The sequence below is a fragment of the Equus przewalskii genome, chromosome 24 (assembly GCF_037783145.1).
Source record: "Equus przewalskii isolate Varuska chromosome 24, EquPr2, whole genome shotgun sequence".
NCBI classification, from domain to species: Eukaryota; Metazoa; Chordata; class Mammalia; order Perissodactyla; family Equidae; genus Equus; species Equus przewalskii.
Genome location: NC_091854.1, coordinates 32,375,315 through 32,385,000, shown reverse-complemented (window position 1 = coordinate 32,385,000; position 9,686 = coordinate 32,375,315).

Below are 9,686 nucleotides of genomic sequence, written 5' to 3'. Positions count from 1 at the left end.
AGGATTTGTGTTAGTTTTTGTTTTAAAACAAATCCTCTTTTCCCTTTCCCCACCATCCCCCAGGCTTTCCAAATAATATGGTCCTTCGCAGCCTCCACACAGTGTCCTAATAATGCCTGCACTAAATGTTACGAATGAGACAGTGGAACACATATTGTCTCCTTTTGCAATTAAGAAAATATTTGCTGGCAGCTTCCAAACTGGCAAGAAGAAGATGCCATAAACTCACCCCAGTGAGAACTAAGGGTAATTAGCCTCTTACCACATCCGGTGGTCCCTTTATATTTTCGCCGTCCGCAGTCACAGCCACTTTTCCCCTCATGGGTCTCTTCTCATTTCAAAGCAGTCATCTTATTATTTCTGATCCTGAGCACTCAAATTTTTATGTTTAGCTGCAGTCTTTTATGTTGACATTTCTTTGTAATTTGTTTTTCTAGAGCTAAAAACCTGGAATAATCTGAAATTGGAAAATATTCAGAAGACCACGAAAATCGATGACTATTTGGACAAAAGATTCTACCATAAGCCAGAAAACTTCTACCCAGAAATAACACACACACACACACTTAATTTAAAAGCTATTTATCAAACCTTTTAAATTTTAATCACTGTTTGGTTTCCCAACACTGGATTTTTACACATTAAAGCCATTTATTTAAGAATGTGCCAGTGTACATGTCTGTATTTTAATAAAAGTGCTCTTTCTAGATAAGAATTAGAGATCTTCACTCTAGCCTGAATTTTTTTATATCTATCACTTTTCTCAGAGAACATACCATTTATTTCTTTGTCAACTTCTATTTATGGCATAAAAATATTCCACAGGTACCGGTTTGATCAAAATTTGCTTGTAGCAAAAATCTTTGACACATGTACTATTATAATCTTTGTTTTTGAAATAAGAAAACTGAGTCCCCAAAAGGTTAAGTAGCATAGAATAATAAAAGTACCTCCTTCAAAGTAACGTCTGTAAAGTGTCTGGCGCATACTAGGCTTTTGATAAATGGCTACATTTGTTTTTACGTATTGCAAAGAGAGCTTTCCTGGAATATCGAGTATTAATTTAGTGAAATTTTTACTTTAACATCTTTGGACACTTTGACACAATTTTGACTGCAGTACTTATTAAATATTAGACTCTTTGTCCCCTTGGACTTAAGAAAGATGCCGGCCAAGTATGGTTGGGTCCAGCAGAATGACTATTAGACTGATCACCCCTCCTTCACACTTCTGAGATTAAAAGTCCAGAGCCTTGTCTAAATGACCACAATAGGCAGTGAGATTCATATTAATAACCACTGATTAGTAAACTCTGCATTATTGTCTTGTACTCACTTCCAAGGAGCCACTTGAGAAAGTATGGCAGGCCTTACAGAGAATTATCCCAACTCCATCACAACCGACTCTACCCTGGCAGAAGCCATTTCTTTTTGCAAGTTCCAAAGCCCTTTCAGAGGGGCTGAATGGGAGATAATAAACCAGACTCCACCTGGATGCACAGACAAAGCAACCCGATTCCAGCTTCTGGAAGTCCTGGAACAAGCCCTAGATTCGCAGTCTCCTCTATCAAGTTGTCTACTTGACATTCCACTCACACATCTCCATCCTAACGGTCCCACATCAACCTCTTCACTGTCACACTGCCTAAATTCGCTCCTCCTCCACTCAAACCCCCAAAATTGCAGTCATCCTTGATTTTCCTCCACCTTTCACAACTCCCATCCAATCCAACATGAAATCCTGGAGGCTCCACCCCAGTTATATTCCAAGTACAGCCTTTCCTTCTCTAACTTAATCCAACCCACCAACGTCTCTCACCTATATCACCACAAGACCCTCCAACTTCCATGTTTCCATTGCTCTCCACACAGCTTTTTCTTTAAAATGAAGTAATTCACACATACAAAAAAGCAAAAAAGCAGTGAATAACCATGTATCTTTCATCCAACTTTAAAAAATGTTAACGTTTTGTCATATTTGCTTCAGCTCTTTTTCTTCAAGAAATAAAACATAATTGGAGGACCTACGTATGCACCCCCAGTTCCATTCTCACTACTCCCACCTCAGAGAGAATAACTGTCCCGAATTTAGTGAACTTAGTGATTTTCATTTCCGTGGGTGGGGTTTTATTTTTCTTAAGTTTGTAGATCCACGCATATCAGTTAGGGTTAGGTTCAGCTTCATGTAACAGAAAACTGAAATAACAGAGGTTTAAAGAGGAAAAGGAGTTTACTTTTCTTGCCTAAATGAGAGACTTGGGGTAGGCAGTTGAAGCAGTAAAGTTGCTTTGTTGTCAGAGTGAAATTGTCTGGGATTCTCTTGGTTTTCCCTGAATGGTTGCAATGTGGTTGCTCCAGCTTCACTCATTGTGACCCATTTCAGGTGAGAGAAAGAAGAAAGAGCCAGTGACAAAAGGGCACACGTCAGCTGAATCTTTCCTCCTTTTAAGGCTCCTTCCCAAGATCCCTACTCAACACCCTCCCCTGCCATCCTATCTTTGGGAGCCGTGTCACCACCCACATAGCTGCACGAGAAGCTCAGGAATGCAGCTCTTTACCCGGACACATTCTCGCCACGACGCAGGAGGGTCTTGCTGCTCGGGAACAGGGACTCGATATTGGGCGGCAGCTAGCAGTCTTTTCTACTCTATGTAGTCTTAGTAAGAGGCTGATTTAAATGCTTTTAAACTTCATATCACTAAAATCACACATAAATGAAATTATAGCTACCTTCTACAATTTGCTTTTTTTGCTCAACATCTTATTTTGACATTATATATATGATATAACATTGATATAAGAACTAATTCATTCATTTCCATTACTGTAAAATATTCCCCTTATGAATATACCACAATTTATTAATCTATTCTCTATTGATATATTTTAGGTTGTTTTAAATTTTTCAGTGAACATTCTCTTATGTGTCTACTTCAGGATAAATGAAATCAAATTTCATTTCTTCCTTCTTAAAAGTCTCCAATGGTTTCCTATTAAAGATACAATCTAGCCTTCTTTCCAAATAACGTCCTATGTGAGCTTGTCCCCACTCACCTCCCGGTCTCACCTAGATCTACTCTCCCTCTTGCTCACGCTGCTCCATCCGTACCTCCCTTCAGTTTCTAATGTGCCAACCGCCTTCCTTCCTCAGGCAGGGGCTGATCAAGGTTTTGCAGGGCCTGGAGCTTATTCAATTTAGGTACAATTATACAAGAGAGGGCGCTGGAAGGGACTGGGGCAAGTGAGGTGCCCTGTTACTTAAGCATCATTTATCTTTATGGAATATCCACATCTGTGCAGGGTCTTCGAAGTTCTATTCTTTCTTCTTGGAATGTTATTGCCCACGATGTTTTTTCCCAGGCTCCATTTAATTATTCAGGTCTGTGGCAGAGACTGCTAGTTCCTCCAATGGCCATTGTCTCCTTCTGCCACAGTAATAGAATTTTTAGCTGGGTACAAGATTACCCAAGTAAAAACTACCTTTTGCAGCAGGCCACTAGTTGTGGCCCTGTGACTCTGTTATGGGCAATAAGATGTGAGGAGAACGATGTGTTCAGTCTATGGATTATTCCCCTAAGGGACACATTTTCATGAAGGGACGTCCTCCGTCCTCCCCCTTTTCCCTCAGACTGGCTAGAGCGTGGACCTAGCGCGTAGTCACCTTGGACCATGTGGATGACACACAATGGTGGAGCAACAGGACAGAGGAACCCAGGTCCCAGATAACTTGGTGAAGCAGAACTATCAACCACTACGTGGTGAGGAAAAGGTTAACGCTCATATTTTAAGCCTCTGTTATTGTCGAGTCTCAATCTATAGCCAATCCACGGCCTTGGCTCAAACCTCATTTCCTCGCCACGCCTTCCCTGCCCACCTTCTAAAGCAGCTCCACCCTCACGTGCACTGAGTCACCCTCTATCCTATCAGCCCATCTCATTCCCTTCACTGAGTTTATCGTCAACTGAACATACTGGGTTTATTTGTTTACTATCTATCTCTCCCCACTGAAAAAATGATTTTTATGGAGGCAGGGAGCTTCCCTGCCTTGGGAACTGATGTACCCCTGTGCTAGGACAGGGCTGCTACATAATACGCACTCGGTAATTATTTGCTGAATAGATGAAAGAATGAGTGAACAGGAACACTAACTGGTTTCCACCAGGCTGTAAGCTGTGTGAAGGAAGGGACAACGTCTGTTTGTTTACTGTCACATCACTAGGAACCGACAAATTGCCCAATACACTTTTGTAAAATGAATAAATCCACAGACAAATAAATGAATAAGAACGAATACATTCCCAAAGACTCTTCTGAAATGAGTCAATAATAAAAATTCAATCATGAATATAATTTAATTTTTTAAAGATGTTTCAAAGATGGGGAAAGCTAGGGAATAAGAAAAATATTCCTATAGATACTAAACATAAAATGTTGAAAGAAAGAAACTTAACTTTCACAAAACGTTTGATGTGATTAATTTAAATGTAAGTACCAATAACATCAGCTGACATTTATTAAGGGTTTATTGTATGCCAAGCACTGTGATAAATGGTTCCCATCTATTATCTCATTTAATCTTCATAACAATCCTGAGTCTGTAATAGAGGTCCGTGATCCCTTATCTGAACCCTTGGGGCCAAATATGTTTTGGCATCCAGAACCTTTCAGAAGATTAAAGAGTCTGTCCACTACATGTCACACCCCTCGCAGGACCTGGGGCAGCATCCCACAGTCAAATGCATTAATATTTCTGCTGAGAAACATGTTTACCAGCTAGTGGAGACGTAAAGACTATAAGTAAGCTCATACCCACTTAAGCTAGATTCTTCTGAAGTTCAGATCAGGGCAGGTTTTCCTGGCAAATGAGTTACAAAAACTTTTGGTTTTCAGAGATTTTGGATTTTAGAATTGCAAACAAAAAATCTTGAGTTTGTATGATCATCTCAATTTTACAGCTGAAGAAACTAAAATGAAAGATCTCATCCAAAGCCACAGACATAATAAGGAGCAGAGGACTTGAGCCCAGACAATCTGGTTGGAAATTTACCATGCTTAACCATTTTACTGTAATACCTGAAAATTCCATGTTACTCAAGGTACTCGTTCTGAATCACGGGAGATGCTCCATCTGAAGGGGACAACTCTGCCCTGCAGAGGAGATTTGCACATCAGGGTGCTGGATAGACTAGGTGACCCTTGAAGTGCCTTCTCATTCTGAGAGTCCATGATCCTCTGAAAACATGTATCTCATGCTAATCCCAGTTCACAGACCACATTTGTTCATGGCCTCCTGCGGCAGTGCATGAAATTGATATTTGTTTCATTCACCCACTTAGCAGACATGGTTGGGGCCTTCACCATGTGCTAAGCAATGTGAGAAGAGGTGGAGACTTACTGTACACGGCCCACGATCTCAAGGAGTCCACAATCCAGGTGAGGAGACATGACATAAAAACAGAAAGAGTTAAATAACCATACAGACAGGACGGGTTACAAAGCCTACGCGAGAAAAACTAAAGGGATGAGGTAGACAGTAAAGGCTCCTGGAGATCAGACAAAGAGAAATCACCATGGGCCAAGGGAACCAGGGAAGCCTTCATGGAGAAGATGAAGCTGGGCCTCAAGTGGTGGGAGGATTCATATGGATATAGAAAAGAAGTGTGGCATTTCAGGTACAGGCTGTGACCCAGAACCATGCATCATCTAATAAAAGGATGTATTTACAGTCAGTATATGCAAATTATTCTTGGAGACATTTGCCTTAAATGAATGCACATCTGAGTACAAACAGCAGGCACTCAAATGTGTCTTTCAGTATACAGACATTATCAAGCGCCCTCACTTACGCAGTTTTACGCACCCCAAGAAAAGCCGCTCTGACCGTTCTCAATCAGATAGTATTCCAAGGGCTTCCGCAGTAAAAGAATCAGCCCTAAAATCAATCAGGTACCTAAGAAACAAAAGCTGCCTCTAGGACAGAATATTCCAGTGAACTCTCTCGGAGAGACCCCCTCCTCCACTCTCCAGCAACGTACCTTGAAGCGCTGGGTTGATTTACGCTTCCAGTGTCCTCCAAGATTCCATAACTTTAGGGCATCTACATAAATATGTCTTATGACAAACACATACTACTGCATAAGTATAATATAACCAGTAACATCATATGCATGTATAAATATGCTGATGGAGCTAATACTTGCGTATGAAGACACATGATACTGAAATTTCACCCTAAATTTAAAAGGGAAGTGTTACTTTTCAGTACACTCTCTAAAACCTGCTCCCAAATCTCTGACATTATTCCTTTTTAATAAAATATTGGTAAACTGACTTTAAGCCCAGAAGTTATTTCTTCTTGCCTGCCAAAAACCTGTATAAATAGGATGGTACATCTTTCAAAATTAATATGATGTTGAGTCACACCACTTGGGCACGTTGAAAGGATCCGCAGAACCAAATGGCAAGCTTGGTGGTTTCCCTTGGAATATCAGAAGTGTGATATGATTGCCCTCTCTGCTTTGGGAGGGCCTATTTAAGTTGTGGTTCCAAAGGAACCCAGTCCATTCCTTTTGTGTGTGTGTGTGTGTGTGTGAGGAAGATTGCCACTGAGCTAAAATCTGTGCTAATCCTCCTCTATTTTATGTGGGACGCTGCCAAAGCATGGCTTGATAAGTGTTGCTAGGTCTGTACCTGGGATCAGAACCTGTGAACCCCGGGCTGCAGAAGTGGATCATGAACTTAACCATTATGCTACTGGGCTGGCCCCCCCAGTCCATTTCTTGATGAGTTCACGACATTTCAAATCTTTCCCTTCATATTTGCCACTCCACGGACCAACAGTGATTGAGAATCAGTAAGGTGCACGAAGATGGGGCAACTTCCCTTCCGCCTTAAACCTCAGCCTGCATTCTTTCTGGAGCCTACCTTTTCCTGTGTTCTCATTCATTCCCTAGGACCCTTTGAAATGCTTCTTTTGGTCTTTTAAATATAGATATTCAATATTCTAATCAATACACCAATGGCAGAGAATAACCGTGGCGAAATACATCTTATAATACATGTGTAGAGTAACATTTTACATATTACTCAATGATTTTTTGTTCTCAGGAATTCCTTTACTCTTCTACTGTAAACGAAATGCTGATGCTAAAGCTTATGTGCTCAAGGGAAGGCAAAATCCAGAAAACAGAGTTAAGTTCCTTTTGATTGAAAAAGAAAACTCTTAAATCCCTAACAGAAACAGTAATCTTGAAAGCCTATGCATGCTTTGTTTTGTTGGTATAGTTCTTTGTTTACTGAAAGAGAGAAAAGATTTTCTCTTAAAAAGTGGGAGCAAGGGGCCGGCCCATGGCAGAGTAAAGTTCCATGTGCTTTGCTTTGATGGCCCGGGGTTCATGGGTTCGGATCCCAGGCAGGGACCTACTCCATTCATCAGTGGCCATGCTGTGGCAGCATCCCACATACAAAGTAGAGGAGGATTGGCACAGATGTTAGCTCGGGGCTAATCTTCCTCACACACACACACACACACACAAAAGTAGGAGCATGAAGTTCTCAGAGCATAAAGTCCGTAGCAAAATGACAGAATTGGGAAGAAGGCATAATGATAGAAGATCCATGTTTGAAAGTTTGGCTGAGGAAAGATTTAAGGATGGGAAGGAGAGCAATGGAGTTACCACTGATGTGAGTCCCTGGGAGGGGAGCCTGTGCTCGTCCTCATCTCCCAGGCTCAGCTCTGCATGGAGTGACGGTAGAAATCTCAGACGGGTTTGGGAGATTCTAAGAACAGAGATGCTTCCTGGGTAAAGTCCCGAAGGACAGCAAGTTTCATAAAGAAAAGCCCCGCACCAGAAGCATGTGGCAACAATTCAGCAGAAACTCAACTAGGTTTGGGAAGACGGAAGCTATGACAGTTCTCCAAGTCTTTCTTGATGCCGGAAGTGGCTGCAAGAAGGCCCCTGGCCTGAAGGACAACATGGTACCATTGGCGTGGACTGTCCAAGCTGGGAGTCATGGTAGGGCCACAGTCACTGAAGCAGATGTGAAAGTGACTGATGACTAGCAGAGGCAAACGGTTACTGTAGACCAAATTCTTCCTTCTCCTTAGACCATGGCAAACTGAAATCCTAAAGAACTTAGATGTCACCATAGGAAGAAGGAAGGGGAGGGCTGGGACCCTAAAGTTGCCTGAGTTTACATTTGAAATCCTCACTAGATAATAGTGGCAAATAGAAACAATAAGGAAAGAACTTCCAAAAGCTCCCACCATCACGTGTATCAGCCCACCTACATCCACACCCACATCTCCTACTTCCCTCCAACAGCCGTGGACAATGTTGACGGCTCTCTCTGAAGTCTAGCTCTCCGGTTGTGCCCTGGATCCTATCCTCACTCATCTATTCCAGAACAAATATTCCAGCAATCCTCTCTTCCTTCTCCTGTATCATCAATTTTTCATTATTTTCTAGGCCATTTCCATCAGCAAATATTTACTTTCATCTTTTAAAAAAAGCTCTCCCTTGATGAATGACATATTTGCATAGCACTAGAATATTATCCCTCAGATTTTTTTTTACTAATCACAAAATGGAGAAGGTACTTTACGTTAGAGAAATCTGGCAGTCACCATTACAACTCAGAGATCAAATTCAGCATCAGGACAGCGGACAACCTAACAGTCTATGCCTCCTGATGGGATATAATATGAAATACAATAAAACAAGACGTTCTCGCCAAAAATGTTTAACTTGAATCTAATTAAGCCTCTAGACTTAATTTCCAGTTAATAGCACATAAAGGTGAAAAATAAACAAGATAAAGGTATACCATGAACAATTAGAAAAATCCAGAATGTGGGATATTCCATAGACCAATTGGCCTGGACTTTCCAAAACTAAAAATCACTTAAAAAAAAAGGAAAGAGGGCTTTTCTATTAACAGTTACTGAAGAGACATAACAATATGCAACATGACAACTTGATCAGCTTCTGGATTAAGACAAATATATAAAAGATTTTTGGAGACAATTGGGAGGATGTATGACCAGATATTAGATGATGTGGAATTATTATTAATTTTCTTGGGATATGCAAGCTGAAGTATTTATGGGTAAAGTGTCACGATGTCTGCAACTCACTTTCAAATAGTTCAGCAAACCACTTAGAGAGAGAGAGAAAACGCGGAAAGATATTAAAAATTGGTGAATCTAGGTGAAGGATATATGGTTGTTCATTATACGATTCTTTCAACTTTTCTGTAAGTTTGAAATTTTTTAAGTAAAAAGTTCTTTCTAAAAGCCTCTGTTGACAGCACATCCCTTTCAAGGTAACTAATGGTCCATTTCCCTACTCCCCTTGGAAATTTCCTTGGAAAGAGTTGTCTATACTCAAAGTTTCCATTTCTTCTCTTTCCATTCTTTCTTGAATTTACTCCAAATAGGCTAACTCCCCACCTCTTCACCAAAACAGATCTTGGCAAGGTCACTAATGACCTTCACATGGACAAGTCCAACGATCGATTGTCAGTTCTCATTCATCCTACCAGCAACATTTGACACACTTGATCCATCCCTCCCCTTGAAACGCTTTTTTTTACTTGACTCCAAGACATCACGCTCTCTTGATTTTCCCCCTATTGCACCGACTGCTCCTTATGGTCCCCTTTGGCAGATCACCCTCACTCCCTAAT